The sequence below is a fragment of the Moschus berezovskii genome, chromosome 23 (genome assembly GCF_049115385.1).
Source record: "Moschus berezovskii isolate FMDL1 chromosome 23, NW_MosBer_1.0, whole genome shotgun sequence".
NCBI classification, from domain to species: Eukaryota; Metazoa; Chordata; class Mammalia; order Artiodactyla; family Moschidae; genus Moschus; species Moschus berezovskii.
This window is the reverse complement of record NC_142482.1, coordinates 57229083-57245979: the sequence shown is the minus strand read 5'-3', so window position 1 is coordinate 57245979 and position 16897 is coordinate 57229083. Positions and strand designations below refer to the sequence as shown.

The window sequence follows — 16897 nt, the reverse complement described above, 5'->3', positions numbered from 1 at the left end:
GAGAAGTAAATGGCAACCCTCTCCAATATGGGAAATCCCACAGATGGAGGAGCCTGCTGGGCTACAGTTCCTTTTGGTCGAAAAGAGTCGGATGCAACTTAGCAACTAAACCACCACCACACAGACTAGAAAGCGAATCAGCACGACTGAGTGGTAGGCCTGGAGGTGGACAGTTCACACACACACCCTCGTTTGTCTGTTTATGTTGCAACTCAGTCCGGTTGGTTTTATTATTTCCATTTTACAGCCAGGGGAACTGAGGTTCAGAAATATTAAGTAACTTGCCCAAAGACAGTTGTAAAATGACATTATTTACTAAGAAATAATCCTATTCCTCTACCTCTGATTTACCCACAAGCTTTTCTTACTCTCCTCCTTGGAGTTTTTGGAGCAAGAACTCAGAGTAGCTCCCTTGCCCCTTCTCTCTTATTTTTTTTTTTTTTTTTTGTATCCAGGAAGCACCCACATCCTCTGCCTGTTCATAATCAAGTCTTAACAAGAGCAACCTCTTCGGAGCATGACTTTCCTTCCAGCTCCTGCCTTATGGGGTGATGAGTTACCAAGCCCACTTGGCTGCTAATCGAGAGCTGCATCTTCCAAACAGCTTTAGTAGTCATGAGGCTGACGTTTTTATTTCCTTTAGTCTGGTTCCTGTGTTTACTTAGTTTTTCTCAGCTAGCTCAGGTGTGGGAAAGAGGCGTGTATATCACAGTAGACCCCTGGGACCACAAATCATCATGTAGCTCTGATATTTGAACCCAAGTTGATCTGACTCTAAAGCCAGCAAAACTGTTGATTACTGCACGTGGTAACATGTTTGATTGCAGAGACCACTGTCTTTGTGCGTTAGTGTGTGGCTGAGGAATGGAACTGTGTCTGAACATGGTTCTGAATTTTTCTGAATTTTTGAGCATGCTGAATTTTTCCTCAGTGAAGTGTGCCTGTGAAAGAATCTATGGGAAGATTTTTCTGTCCTTGGTCTGAGCAGGAACTTTGCAAACATCCTTCTTGACTCAAAAAGGATACAGTGTCGTTTGTCATAGAAAATCAAAATAGAGGCAGCATCCGAATTACTACAGCTATTTAGTTTTATTAATATCCACGGAAAGTTCTCAAGCTTCTTTGAATTGGAGATTCATTAGAAAAAAAATCACTGATGTTTTTCTCTTTATTTATTTTTTGGACCATACAGTTCTAATACTAAAGCAGTTGTGGTCATTTCCAGAATTTCCAGCCAGCAGTCCTTAAGATCTGATAATCAAACACATGTCCAGAAGGCATGTGTATGTTGGTAGTCTCTCAGTCATGTCCAACTCTTTGCAACCCCATGGACTGTAGCCCTCCAGTTTCCTCTGTCCATGGGATTTCCCAGGGAAGAATAGAGGAGTGGGCAGCCATTCCCTTCTCCAGGAGGATCTTCCTAGCCCAGGAATCAAACCCAAGTCTCCTGCATCGCAGGTGGATTCTTTACTGTCTGAGCCACCAGGGAAGCGGTGGCATGTGGATCAAGTTAAACCCTATTATTTGTGCTTTACGAGTACACACCTTTTGGAAAAGGAAAAGGGAGAGTGACCCATAAAACCTCACTAGAAATGGTTAAGAATCTGAACCAGATGTTCACCCTGAAGAGAATATTTTCAGTTACCTGGTGATCTAGGGAACACTTTCCTATTGGCCACCAACGCATCCTACCCTCTGGGTAATTGCTTTATATTCTGACTTACAACCAAAGACAGCCTGAAGCAATTGGGGATGCTTAGCTTTGAAACCTTCTTAAAATCCTCCCTAGGGTTAAGAAAGTAGGACAAGGTAAAAAAAATAAATAAAAAATAAAAAAGCAGAACATGGATGTTTTATAACAAGAACTAAACCGAAAGAGAGGCAGAGCAGAGGATGGACACAGAGGTGAGGTGTGATGAAGCAATCACCGTTTGATTTTTCTTAAGCCCTTTGGCTCATTTCCAAATAATCTAAGTGGGTGGACATGATTGCCTGAAACTGTTCTCCTGCCTTTTCACTCTATTTCTTTAAAACTAGTTGTTGGGTAATAGGCTCTTCAGCAGACTGGCTTGATATTTGATCACCAAGCTAGACATTCACCTGTAATATTTCCTGTTTAGTTTTATTTCAGACAATCGGAATCAAGGAAGGGAAGTTTTCGTTAAGGCAAATACAAGACAACCTAGACACACTTGCCGAAAGTTAAGTGAGAGATTAAAAAAAAAAAAAAAAGGAAGTAGGAACTGATTATTCTATAAAGTGCATTTTATATAGATGCCTTTGTTTTTCATTTGCTAGTGAGTAATGGTTAAACTAGTTGGCAAACTAAGTAATATCCATGGAAAATTGGAGTTCACTTACTATTTCTGCAAAAGGATAGGCCAGTAGATACTGACTCTGCCCTACAGAAGTTGAAGTTAGCTCCACAAGTGAACTCTCCTGTCACCTAAAATCTCTTTCATTAAACCAATCAAATCTGTACCTTTATTGCCACAAAAGCCCAGGGTGAGTTAACAAATCTTTTGAGACAGGTGAGTCAAGAGATCATGTATAGGGCATTTCTGAGGAGCTAAAAATGGAGTGGATCTGGAGGCATAAAAGCACAGAAAAACCCACCAAATGCCAGAGCCACAAACAGTAATCCTTAAATGAGATTCATCGTTCAGCAGAAAAACAAGTCGAGAGCGGTAATTCAATGGTAGACGAAACAGGTCAGAACAGGTTCAAATGCTGCATATTTCACAACAGAGCTTAATTAAAACAGGACTATGAGGCTCTTAATTGCATTATAATAGTTCAGCACGAAATTAGGTCTGGTGTGAATGTCCTTATAGTGGATTTGTTTATGTTATTATAATTACACAGTGGTACATAGATTTACTGCATAGATACATTTTTTTTTAACAGCTCTTGGGTGGATTTCTTTTCTTTCCCCACTCGAATTTGCACTTTATTTCCAAGTGTGGAAAGTCAGCAAGACAGAGCCCGGGTCAGGAAATTAGGTCATACCGGGTGACCCAGTTGGTCTCCTGTGTATTTGAAGCTTAGACTCCAAATACATTGTGCGTTGATGATAGCGATCTTATTCGCCAATTCTTTAGGAGAGAACATGTTGTGAAAAAACTGGGTCTTGGCAAAATGAGCATCTTACCTGTAAATGCTGTGTTTTGTTTTAGAAAACAGTGCCTTCCTTTTGAATTAATGGATGCAAATGAATGACAAAGACTGCGTCTGTAGTACTAAAATATCACCTAGTGGTGGTTTAGTCACTAAGTCACGTCTGACTCTTTGCGACCCCATGGACTGCAGCCCTCCAGGCTCCTCTGTCCATGGGATTTTCCAGGCAAGAACACTAGAGTGGGTTGCCATTTCCTCCTCCAAAATATCACATATCCCAGTGTAACTTCTTCCCTGGTGGCTCAGATGGTGGAGGATCTGCCTGCAACGCAGGAGACCTAGGTTCAATCCCTGCGTCAGAAAGATCCCCTGGAAAAGGGACTGGCAACCCAGTCCGATATTCTTGCCTAGAAAATTCCATGGACGAGAAGCCTAATGGGACACAGTTCATGGGGTCGCAAAGAGTCGGACATGACTGAGCGACTAACAGTGTAAATTAAAGGGTCAAAATTGCAAAGATTTGGGTCTAATAAAACACGGTAACTCCTCTCCCGAAGATAGAAAAGACACAGCAACAGCTGGCTTTCCAAATGATAAAAGTGATGCCTCTTCCGTGATGGACCCAGAGTTTAGACAAAGGCATAACCAGCCCACGTAAGAATCTAACCTATGACCTTGACTTAACTATGGAATGAAAACCTGGGATAACTTCAGAAGCTTTGGAAGCACGTATACTTTTGATGGTGCTTTCCATTTTTCTCCAGATACTTTTATTTCCTTGCAGCCTATGAATATCAGCAGTTCTGCACGTTGCTTCATTTTGTGTGTTGCTTTGAAACAAGCTGCTAAGTGGCTTCAGTTGTGCCTGACTCTTTGCGACCCCATGGACTGTAGCCCACCAGGCTCCTCAGTCCACGCGATTCTCCAGGCAAGAAAACTGGAGTGGGCTGCATTTCCTCTTCCAAGGGATCTTTCCGACCCAGGGATCAAACACCGGTCTCCTGCATTGCAGGCGGATTCTTTACCCCTGAGCTACCAAGGAAGCCCAATAGAAGATTACCGACAGATAAACTGGGTAAGTAAAATGATCATGCCTTGATGTTTCTTTCATTAGCATAACCATTAGGAATATAGAACAAGTACTTAAGAAAATTTGAACCAATTTTGAGAAAGGTAATAAACTATGTTACATTGCCAAAAACCCAGACTTCTGAACAAAATTACCTGTGCTTAATTTAGCTAGAAATAATGCAATTTGGGGAAACCTCATGCAGAGCCATATGTGGTTGTACACACATTGTAGAATAAGTTCTGTTATCATGAGCACAGTTAATTTTGGTAACCCCTCAAACATTACATCTTGCCTCTGTTATCAGAAATATGTGTTTCTCACACCACAATTGCACAATTTTTACAAAATACACTCAGAAACCACAAAGAACTTGACTTCTAGTTAAAATATTTTGCAAAGCTCCTGGGAATAGAAATGAATGCAAGAAAAAGATGCAGGTTATTTTAAGTAAGTAAGAAGTCACAGGTCTTTAGCAACAGCCTCAAGGTTTCCCTTGTATGCAAATGTTAATACTATTACCAACGCAACTGTGTGTGAACAAACTGTAGATGGGTTTCAGAGTAAGTGCAAGCACAGAGCTCCCTGCCTTGCCTGGAGTGCTGGCTATCAAAATGAAGAAGAGTGGACTGCGAGGGGGAAAACCACTCCACAACAAATCTGAGATTAGGACTAGAGAGTAAGTCGAAGGATGACAGAATGCAAAAGGTAAGGAAAAAATCAGACTTTTCTGCTCCTTGAGATAAATCCTGCTGCTGCTGCTGCTAAGTCACTTCAGTCGTGTCCGACTCTGTGTGACCCCATAGACAGAAGCCCACCAGGCTCCCCCGTCCCTGGGATTCTCCAGGCAAGAACACTGGAGTGGGTTGCCATTTCCTTCTCCAATGTGTGAAAGTGAAAAGTAAAAGTGAAGTCGCTCAGTCGTGTCCGACCCCTAGCAACCCCATGGACTACAGCCTACCAGGCTCCTCTGTCCATGGGATTTTCTAGGCAAGAGTACTGGAGTGGCTTGCCATTGCCTTCTCCAGAGATAAATCCTACAGGTGATGAATTCATTGTTTATATGTAAAAAATGGCAACCCACTCCAGTGTCCTTGCCTAGAGAATCCCATGGACAGAGGAGCCTGATGAGCTACAGTCCACGGGGTCGCAAAGAGTCGGACATGACTTAGCAACTAAACAACTAAACAAAATAGTCATAATGATTTGGCCAGCAGTATTTTCCACCTGTCTATTCTACATTCTGTAGATGGAAGAAAAAAAATTAATGTTAAAGTTATTATGTGACACATATAAATCAAGGCCAGAGAATTGCACAATATACCCAGATCTTAGCATTTCTAAAAGAGTCTTCTTTTCTTCTCCTGAATTCCAGAAAGGAAGATAAAAAATAACCCAGCATGAATTTGGAGGTTATTTACTTATTTGCTCTAATATTTTAGTCCCTGGTCTGACAGAACCGAAGAAAAATAATTGGACTGACTTAGATCAGACAACCAGTTTTAGTCCAGTTATCAAAAGGAAAGAAATCTGACTACAAGCCCAGGTAGTGGACTTGCAATGTGATGCATAGATCCAGCTAAAGTTTACTCAGATTCATTAAAGCCAGTATGCTGTTAAATCACTAGTAAAATGAACTTCAGGTGTCCTACTAATATAAAAACCACTTGCCCTTAAAAAAATATTACCCACACCTCTGCTTCAATGTGGCACTAGTGGTAAAGAACCTGCTTGCCAATGCAGTAGATATAAGAGACATGGGTTCAATCGCTGGATTGGGACGATTCCCTAGAGGAAGGCACAGCAACCCACTCCAATAGTCTTGCCTGGAGAATGGACTGAGGAGTCTGGTGAGCTACAGGTCCTTGGGGCCACACAGAGTCGGACTCTTCTGTAGCGACTTAGCATTCATGCAGTGCTTCAATGTGAATGGCACTGAAGCAGAAGACTTTCCTTGCTGTCAGGGAAGCTGACACCATGCTGCTGACTAATACTTAGTTCTTATCTCATCCTTGACTTCAATTTTCTCCAATGATAGAAAAATACCAAACTGTAATACCAACAGAAGATGGGGGAAAGGGTATTTTTTATGTGTGTGTTTGTGTGTTTGACTTTATTTTCAGGATGAATTACTCCCAAAATTAGCTGCCCAAATATTTTTGTGTTAACTAAAATGAACCTGGGCTTCCTAGATGGCGCTAATGGTAAAGAATCTGTCTGCCAATGCAGGAGACATCAGAGACACGGGTTTGATCCCTGGGTTGGGAAGATCCCTGGAGAAGGGCATGGCAACCCACTTGATTAGTCTTGCCTCAAGAATCCCATGGACAGAGGACCCTGGCAGGCTACAGTCCATGGGGTCGTAAAGAGTCAGACACAACTGAAGAAATTTAGCACACAAAATGAACAATACTATATGAATTATAATGTCTTTACATGCTAACCAAATTCTTCCAAAAACTAAGTTAAATTGTGTAAATTGGCTAAAAATCTATTAATAGGAGAGTTGGTGGCAGCAAGAATGAACTTAAAACATGGAACATGGCCTTACATGAACTTCCACAATGGCATTTGAGTGTGTCTTCCCAGCCACCCACGGGGCTCACTCCTTTCCTTTAAATGATACTCAAATGTCCCTTATGCATGGGGTCTTTCCTGGCCCCTCTAACATGTAATAGCACCTCCACCCTTAGCCACAACCGAGGCTTTATTTTCATGGTAATGTTACTGTAAGTCTTACTTCCAACCCTGTACACCGCGTATTTCCTTGTTTGTGTCTGTCCTTCTGAACATAAATATAAACTTCATAAGGAAAGGGACTAGTGTCTGACTCATAAGAGGCACTGAACAGATATTTACTGAAAGAATAAATGGTAATGTGATATGAAAGGATCAATATTGAAGGCAATCTGCTTTTGTTTTGCGTTGTCGTGCTTATCTCTGAAGCTACTGAAACTGATTCCTTTTTTTCCAACTACAAAACTGGTGTGAGACATCTGCCCTTTTATGTCAGTCTTATAACGACACTAAGGCCCTTCTTTCAGAAGTATCAGTGAGGTGAACTCTCTACCAAATTTCCGCAATGCAAGTCTGAACTCCCTATTTCTTAATTTAGTGAAGTTTGTTCAGCTGCTATCTTATCACATCACCCCACCTACTCCACCCACAAGCCAAGGATGAGCCATGTCATAACTCTCCTGGAATAATACCCCTTTGCACGCACATAAAACCTTTACTCTAGGAGTTACAATGCATTATACAATAATTAATTACCTCATGAAACAACCCTACAAGTAAAGAAAGTACTGTTTTGATTTTATAGATGATAAATGTGAAATAAAGGAAATAAAAATCACATTCCTACCTTTTATAAGAGTACTGAAGAGACGAGGGAAGATGGACTAAGTCCAAGGTTTTCCTTATGTGAAGAGTTGGTAGAGTTTTTAATGGTTTACTAACAAAAAAGAGTGTATTTAATTTAATGCCCCCCTCTTACAGGAATAGGGGTTATTTCCTGGTTATTTTTCACAACTATAAAAAAATCAGTATGTGTCATTTGTGCTTTAAAACTAGGGTTTTTTTTTTTTTTGTTGTTGTTGTTATTCAAAACCTTTTTGAGTCACTCATTCAAACTAGGTGCTAAAATATAGACAGGATAAAATACATTTTCTTGGCCTCTATGAAACAGAATTTAGTAAGAAAAGTGAGAACAAACTAGTAAGATTTAAATGCCCTGTGTGCGTGGGTGCTAAGTCACTTCGGTCGTGTCCAACTCTTTGTGACCCTATGAACTGTAACCTACCAGGCTCCTCGGTCCATGGGATTTTCCAGGCAAGAATACTGGAGTAGGTTGCCATGCCCTTCCCCAGGAGATCCTCCAACTCAGGAAGCAAACCCTTGTCTCAGGCATCTCTTGCACTAGCAGGTGGATTCTTTATCACTGGCACCATCTGGCAAGCCCTAAAATGCCTTCAGTTCAGTTCAGTTCAGTCGCTCAGTCGTGTCCGACTCTTTGCGACCCCATGAATCACAGCACGCCAGGCCTCCCTGTCCATCACCAACTCCCGGAGTTCACTCAAACTCATGTCCATCGAGTCGGCAATGCCATCCATCCATCTCATTCTCTGTCACCCCCTTCTCCTCCCACCCCCAATCCCTCCCAGCATCAGACTCTTTTCCAGTGAGTCAACTCTTGGCATTAGGTGGTCAAAGTATTGGGGTTTCAGTTTTAGCATCAGTCCTTCCAATGAACACCTAGGATTGATCTCCTTTAGGATGGACTGGTTGGATCGCCTTGCAGTCCAAGGGACTCTCAAGAGTCTTCTCCAGCACCACAGTTCAAAGCATCAATTCTTCGGCGATCAGCTTTCTTCACAGTCCAACTCTCACACCCATACATGACCACAGGAAAAACCATAACCTTGACTAGACAGACCTTTGTTGGCAAAGTAATGTCTCTGCTTTTTAATATGCTGTCTAGGTTGGTCATAACTTTCCTTCCAAGGAGTAAACGCCTCAGGAGAAGTAAAAATCCTAATGGGTTTGAGAAGGGATAAGTCAAGACAAAGAATGATAAGAATAGATGGATCTTGTGGGACACCTTCTCTGTGCTGAGACTTAGAAGGGAGAGAAAAAGTCGACATAAGTGAAGGTAGATATTTTTTTACTTGAAAAATAAAAGAATGGAAGAATTTGGTGCTCGTCTTTTAGGCGGAGTTTAGTTTGCTGACTTTCAGTGAGTCTCGGTTTTCAGAGTTCATGTCAGTTTGTCAGTTTCATTGTCACTTTTGAACAAGGGACTTCCCTTGTAGTTCAGTCTGTAGAGCATCTGCCTGCAGTGCAGGAGACCCGGGTTCAATCCCTGGGTTGGGAAGATCCCCTGGAGAAGGATATGGCAACCCACTCCCGTATCCTTACCTGGAAAATCTCAGGGACAGAGGAGCCTGGTGGGCTGCAGTTCATGGGGTCGCAAAGAGTCAGGCACAACTGAACGACTAACATCTACTTTGAACATTAGATCTTACCTTTTCCTTGAATATGGTTTTCTCTTTGAGCAAGAAATTTCCAGAGCAGAATAAAGAAAGAAGAGGAATAGCATATAGAAAATTAATCACAGCAGTGACTATTTGGGGAAAGATTAATTAAGAATAAGAATTATAAATAATACTTATTTAGGACTCGTTATGTAAAAGGCTCTGTTTGAAACACATTCGCTCATTAGTTCATGCATTCAACCATCTACTCAGAACCTGTTTATTGAAATCCTACTTTGCACCAGAGAATTCCAGAAAACAGAACCGAATCAAAGAGACGGAACACTTGCTTTTTGTAAGCTGCCTTTTTAGTGGAAGAAAACAAATAACTAAATATATCAAAAGTGCTGTGGAGGAAAAGGAAACAGAGCAGCGGATCAATCGGCAGTGGGTGGGGTCAGGAGGATAAAGGGCTATTTTACTGCTAATCTGATTTAGAACTTTAATTTTATGCATGGAAAGCCTTTCAGAGTAGGAGACAGTTGAATAAACGTCCGAATAATGTGAGGGTACAAATCAAGCGCATAAGTGGGAGAATAGCACAGTTAGAAGAGGGAACAGCAAGTACCGTGACTTTGAGGGGACTCCACTTGTCTCAGGTTCAAGGAAAAGCAAAGAGGCCAAAGGACTGAAACAAAGCAAGCAAGGGGAGAAATAGGAGAGGAAGACAGAGCAGAGAGAGTTGGGGGGAGGAGCTGAGCTTGGAGGGATGTGTAGACCATCAAGGAGTATGTTTTTCTCCTGAATGAATTGTGAAACCATTGGACATGTTTGAACAGAGGTATAACATATAAGACATTATTGGGACTTCCCTGGTGCTCCAGGGGCTAAGACTCAGCACTCCAAATGCAGAGGATCTGAGTTCAGTCCTTGGTGAAGGAACGAGATTCCACATGCCACAAATAAGACCCAGCATGGCCAAATAAATGCATTAAAAAAGAATGAAAAGATAACATGAAAGGAGTCACTCAGGCTCATGTTGAGGGGTAAACTAGGGATGGAAGAGTTATGGCTTGAATTGTGTCTCCCTGAAAAAGCAGAGACATTACTTTGCCAACAAAGGTCCGTCTAGTCAAAGCTATGGTTTTTCCAGTGGTCATGTATGGGTGTGAGAGTTGGACTATAAAGAAAGCTGAGCACTGAAGAATTGATGCCTTTGAACTGTGGTGATGGAGAAGAATCTTGAGAGTCCCTTGGACTGCAAGGAGATCCAACCAGTCCATCTTAAAATAGATCAGTCCTGGGTGTTCACTGGAAGGACTGATGCTAAAGCTGAAGCTCCAATACTTTGGCCACTTCATGCAAAGAGCTGACTCATTTGAAAAGACCCTGATGCTGGGAAAGATTGAGGGCAGGAGGAGAAGGGGACGACAGAGGATGAGATGGCTGGATGGCATCACCGACTCAATGGACATGGATTTGGGTGGACTCTGGGAGTTGGTGATGGACAGGGAGGCCTGGCGTGCTCCAGTTCATGGGGTCACAGAGTTGGACACGACTGAGCGACTGACCTGAACTGAACTGAAAGTTATTGAAGATTTAATTCCCAGTTCCTATGAATGTATCTTTATTTGGGAATAGAGTCTTTGCAGATGAGTCAGTTGGGTGACCCTAAGCCAGTAGGACTGTGTCTGTATAAAAAGGAGAAATTTGGACAAAGAGACAGGCATCCCCACACAAAGAGAACATGAAGGCAGAGACTGGGGTGAAGCATCTGTAAGGAGGAATCCCAAAGATTGCCGGCAGACCGCCAGAAGCTAGGAGGGAATCATGGAACAGACTCTTTCCTTATAGCCCTCAGAAGGAGGTCTATACTCCTGCCAACACTTTGACCTTGACTTTGAGCATCCAGAATTTTTAGATGATAAGCTTCTGCTTTACAAACCACACAGTTTGTGGCACTTTTTAATAACAACCCTAACACAGGCAATGACTCACTTTACAAGGATTATTGCTTTCAATCCTCATTATAAACCTCGGCAGTTATTATTGCCCCAAGTTTCAGATAAAGTAAGTGACGCATAGAGAGATCAAGTGATTTATCTAAGATGAGACTTTGTAAATAACAGCGCCAACATATCGCCACAAGACTGTCTAACTTCAAAATGTAGACTTTTAAACTGCGTCTCTACTGCCTTTCTAAGAGACAGTTTAAAATTGTGAAGTGGGCAGAAAACACTGCCACAGTGTCCATTTCAATGAAAGTAGAAAATTATGTTCCCTTTAAATCCTACGGGTATATTAAACAACTTTGTGATTTTTTTATTGAGGCTGGGATATAAAAAGTAAGTGTTCAGAGAGGATGTGGATGTAAAGAAATGTCCGCTGTCTCTTTGTTTTCTTTTTTGAAGAATAACACCCTGAGAGGTGGAAGGACGTTCTTATACCTTCCTCGGTCACTAATGAACACTGGGGTTTGGTGTCTTCATCCATAAAATGAGGAAATCAGGTTAAATAATTCCTAAGGTATCTTTCAGGTCATGTATTTTGTCATATAAGTGGTTTTTTTTATTTTAAAAAAATGCCTTTGAAGATAAAAATGTGTCTATTGAGAGTCACCAATATTAAGAAATAGGGCATTTCTCTGTGTGTCAGTCACTCAATCATGTCCGACTCTTTGCGACCCCATGGACTGTAGCCCACCAGGCTCCTCTGTCCATGGGATTCTCCAGGCAAGAATACTGGAGTAGGTTGCCATTCACTTCTCCAGGGGATCTTCCCGACCCAGGAATTGAACCAGGGTCTCCTGCATTGCAGGTGGATTCTTTACTCTCTGAGTCACTGGGGAAGCCCCAGAGCATTTCTAACTTCCCAAAATGGGCCGTGTCCCACATTCCAGTCAATACCGACCACAGATTCCTGTCACCTCAACAGTCTCCTGCTTGAACAACAGTTCAGAACTTCCAGAACTTCTTTAATGCATATGATTCATATTAAAATCTCTTTTTAAAAAAGCAAATAAGAAAATATCAAACAAATGTTTCTCTCTAGTTCTTTTTTTAGGCCAAGATCAAACCCCAAACACTGATAAAATATAAATGCTGGATTGACTATACACACTGTGATCCTGAAATCTGCAAACAGAGTTAGTATTATTTTAACATTTATTTTAATATTAACATCAACCTGAATGTTCATTGGAGGGACTGATGCTGAAGCTGAAACTGCAATACTTTGGCCACCTCATGCGACGAGTTGACTCACTGGAAAAGACTCTGATGCTGGGAAAGGTTGAGGGCGGGAGGAGAAGGGGACGACCGAGAATGAGATGGCTGGATGGCATCACCGACTCTGTGGACATGAGTTTGCGTGAACTCCGGGAGTTGGTGATGGACAGGGAGGCCTGGCGTGCTGTGATTCATGGGGTCGCAGAGAGTCGGACACGACTGAGCGACTGAACTGAACTGAACTGACTGAACATCAACAAGCCACTGTTTTTGCCGATGTTTTTGGCTTATCGTCCTTTCTTAACTCTGGAAAGCGGTCTTCTTCAGTAGTCATGAGAGCAAAGTTCTATGGATTCTTATCATTTGGGCAAAATTCTTCATTTTTCATTTTCCTAAATAGTAATATGAAGTTACTGAACTCTGAGATTTCTAACAGAATTTCAACCTCTGAAATACAAGAATGAAAATGAAGTTGGAAATACATAAGAAATCCAAGATTGAGGGATATACCAGTATGTAAGTCAGTATTTCCAGTCTTCTGGGTTCTTTGAGGTCAGCAAACCATGATACACAATTATTAACAGAACTCTCTGTTTTCAACTTTGTTCTAATCTGAAAAAGCATAATGTCAAAATATATAAATGTGACACATCGGTGTGTCCATCTTGGAAGCCAGGAAAATCAAGACTTACCTGACATGATTATGATTGCCAAGCACTTCTCACTTAGAGTCTAAAGGAAAGAAATATTTCCAAAAGCTCTGTTAAAAGATTTTCTTATTAGCACAAAACTCATCTGCTGTTGAATTCTACTAGATGTTCACTTAAAGACAGAGTTAGCGTCTCTCTGTATACAAAGAGAATGGACCAGCTGGATTTGTGAATTTCTATTTCTAGTGGCTTATGATATGGAGCACTGTCTAGATTTTCTAACTTATTCAGTTACTTAATATGAGCGTTTGTGTGTGCTCAGGCCCTCAGTGGTGGCCGACTCTTTACTACCCCACGGACTACAGACCACCAGGCTCTTCTGTCCATGGGATTTCCCAGGTAAGAATACTGGAGTAGGTTGACATTTCCTCCTCCAGGGGATCTTCTCAACCCAGGGATCAACCCTGCATCTCCTGTATTGGCAGGTGGATTCTTTACCATTGAGCCACCTGGGGAAGCCCAACTTGACATGAGAGTGTGTGACAGAGAGATAAGTGGTTAGATAAAAGTGGGAGGTCACCGTGCTCTCTCTCTCTTCCCATTTCTATTTCTTTCACACCACACACACACACGCATGCACACACACACACTCATACATGAAATAGAGCACAGCCATTTTCTGAGTAATGGAAACATACGCTAATCCACATTTCAAGTGATGTCAGACTAATATTAGTATTACTAAATTAAATAGAATTAGCAGACTAATTACTAATTTTATTAAACACTTTCTAGTAACCTTTTAGTAATAATCTATTACTATGTCTGTCAAAAGTACAGTTTTGTTTTTATCGGCAGCCTGATCAACAGCTAGACACAAGTTCACAGCTCAGAGTTGTTTGTCTAGTTTTCAGATTATCAGCCAGTTCTTTCAGGTTGATGATTTGTCTCTTAAGTCTACTAAAAGACTCAAAAAATATCAACTAGTACAACCTACCCACTTCCTTTGTTTAAAAAGAAAAAGAGAGAGAGAGGAAATAAAACTCATATCCCAATTTTTATTGCAACAAAGATAATTGTCAGGGCTTCCCAGGTGTTGCTAGTGGTAAAGAACCCGCCTGCCAATGCAGAAGGCAGAAGAGACACGGGTTCGATCCCTGAGTCGGGAAGATCCCCTGGAAGAGGAAATGGCAGGCCAGGCCAGTATTCTTGCCTGGAGAATCCCCATAGACAGAGGAGCCTGGCAGGCTACAGTCCATGGGGTCACAAAGAGTAGGACACAGCTGAAGCAACTGAGCATACATGCATGGAAAAAAGAATTGTAGATAAAAATAGTAACTGACAGGTAATATATTACCTGTTTTTCAGGATAGTTAATATAATTCCTTGGAAGTCATAAAAATGTATTAATAGCTCTTAAACAATAGTAAAATTTGATAGAAGTTTCAAAGACATATAAGTTGATTATTAAAAGTTGATTCCAAAACTGAGTTAAAACTAATAATGTTGCAAAATTGCTTTATTTACTTTTTTAGCTAAGGAATATTAATTAATTTAGCTTTTGTTAAAGCTAACAAAAACTGAGCTAATTTAGCTAACATTGAGCTAATTTAGCTCAATGGGACGGGATTTACCAAGTTTTTAAAGTATTCATGTTGAAAATATCCAATTTAAGTTTCCTAGTTATTTTGCAGTATACTACCATGAACTGAACTGAACCATGAACTCAGGCAGGAATTTACTTGTGGAAAAGCTAAACATTAGAAAGGATTATGCTAGAAATTGGCTCAAGATTTACAAACTGGAGAAGAGCAATTGGGGAATCATTTACTCCCAGGGGATACTTTAAGAGAATAACTGGGAAAGCTGTGTGCAGAGCACCTGAAGCATGGAGCCTGTCTCGGCCACAGTTTTAGGCATGGCTGTGCTGGGCTCTTCAAATGGGCAGCTGTACTGATCTTCTGAAACTTTAACATCGAGGTGCTTTAATTCTACGATCACCTAGTGGACACAGAGAGTTTAATGAACACAGTACTCAATAGGTAAATAGATTAATGAGTATCTATACAGGAGATCCAACCAGTCCATTCTAAAGGAGATCAATCCTGGGTGTTCATTGGAAGGACTGATGCTAAAGCTGAAACTGCAATACTTTGGCCACCTCATGCGACGAGTTGACTCACTGGAAAAGACTCTGATGCTAGGAAAGGTTGGGGGCGGGAGGAAAGGGGGACAACCGAGAATGAGATGGCTGGATGGCATCACCGACTCTGTGGACATGAGTTTGAGTGAACTCCGGGAGTTGGTGATGGACAGGGAGGCCTGGCGTGCTGTGATTCATGGGGTCACGGAGAGTCGGACACGACTGAGAGACTGAACTGAACTGAACTGAATAGGAGTCTATGTATAAGAAAACCATAAAAAAAAATACTAGATTCAGATTATAAGGTAAATTTATATGTATAGTTATTTTTTGGCAACCATTATTGGGCTGTTATCAGAATTCATGAACTTCCCTGGTAGCACTAGTGGTTAAAAAAAAAACAATTTACCTGCCAATGCAGGAGACATAAGAGACACCAATTCCATCCCTGAATCAGGGAATATCCCCTTGAGGAGGGCATGGCAACCCACGCCAGTATTCTTGCCTGGAGAATCCCAAGGACAGAGGAGCCTGGCAGGCTACAGTCCATAGGGTCACAAAAGAGTCAGACACGATTAAAGCAATCTAACACATAGTACAAGCATTCATAGAGACAGTGTGTTCCTTTGTGTTTTTTACCCATAAAGAAATAACTTTTTGGAAGAGATTAGGATATGTGGACAAGGATGAGGCAGAAGGAGTAGTTGAAGGAGAAATACATGGAATAAGTTGGGAAAGTTGTAAGAACTTATGATTAGAGGCATTATTTAATGTAATTATTATCACGAGTAATGACCAAGAGATAGCAATGAGAAGAACAAGGAAAAGTTTTTCTAAGGAAAATAAACCCAATTACTTATAAGGTGGAAACTCTAAATATAACCAAAGGATATGTCTTCAGATATGATAGATCAGATGGGGAAAATATCCCAGGAAGAGAATAAAAATGACTTAGATCATTGAAAGCAAGTAACTGTGGGCTGAAAATCATAAGTGTATTTTTCAACAAGGGAAAGAAACAGGGTAAGCTAAAGAAGGTGGAAGTTCACATTTTGGAATAACTGGGTATCGACAAAGATTTCTCATGGGGTGGAAAAGAGACAGACAGGCAGAGAGCAGACAAGTTAGAGAAGAAATAGGCACTTAGAGAGGAGATCTAAGAGCTCCGAGAAGGCTGTCATAAAATACACGTTGCATAATACATGATGGATCAGCTCTATTATTTAACTTTCCAAAAGATGTAACAATATAGAGATATGCTAACCATCAGAGTCAGCATTAATTTACAGTGGGAGAAATAATTAGAATCTCACTTTTTCTGAAGAATAGAGTGAAAATGTAAACAATGCTCCCCTCCAGGCAAGTGCTTTATCATGTTGACAGGTGCATTTGAATTTCCATGGGTGGGGGATATAATAGGTTATTTATGTGTCATTTTAATAGAAAGACCCAACCATCAAGATGGACAGCAGACTTTATCAGTACTGCTGTTTGCAACTAATCCTCCAATTTAGTACCCCATGAAAATACCTGCAACAAAACCTGTCCATTTTTCTTTTACACTCCATTATGGAAAAATCAATATGGGTGCTATTCATCACAAATCTGCTGCTTGGCGGGTGACTGAGTCACACAATCTGAAAAAATGTGACAGTTTAGCACTCTGTATGGCAGAGCCCTTTGCTTACGGCTTTATTCTACCACATTCTGCCACCCAG

The 16897-nt window shown here is 41.1% G+C and overlaps 1 protein-coding gene and 1 long non-coding RNA gene across 2 annotated transcripts in view; one reads left to right on the top strand and one right to left on the bottom strand.

Annotated features, from left to right (window-relative positions):
* The window catches only part of LOC129543293 (uncharacterized), a gene marked incomplete at its 5' end in the record, with an annotated part of 139519 nt that overhangs the window by 23243 nt on the left and 99379 nt on the right, over positions 1-16897 (bottom strand). The window lies entirely within an intron of this gene.
* Positions 4757-16897, top strand: part of LOC129543464 (uncharacterized) — a 31949-nt gene continuing 19808 nt past the window's right edge. The window contains exon 1 of the long non-coding RNA XR_008683291.2: positions 4757-4894. This is a non-coding gene — a long non-coding RNA (uncharacterized LOC129543464). The remainder of the gene's footprint in view (positions 4895-16897) is intronic.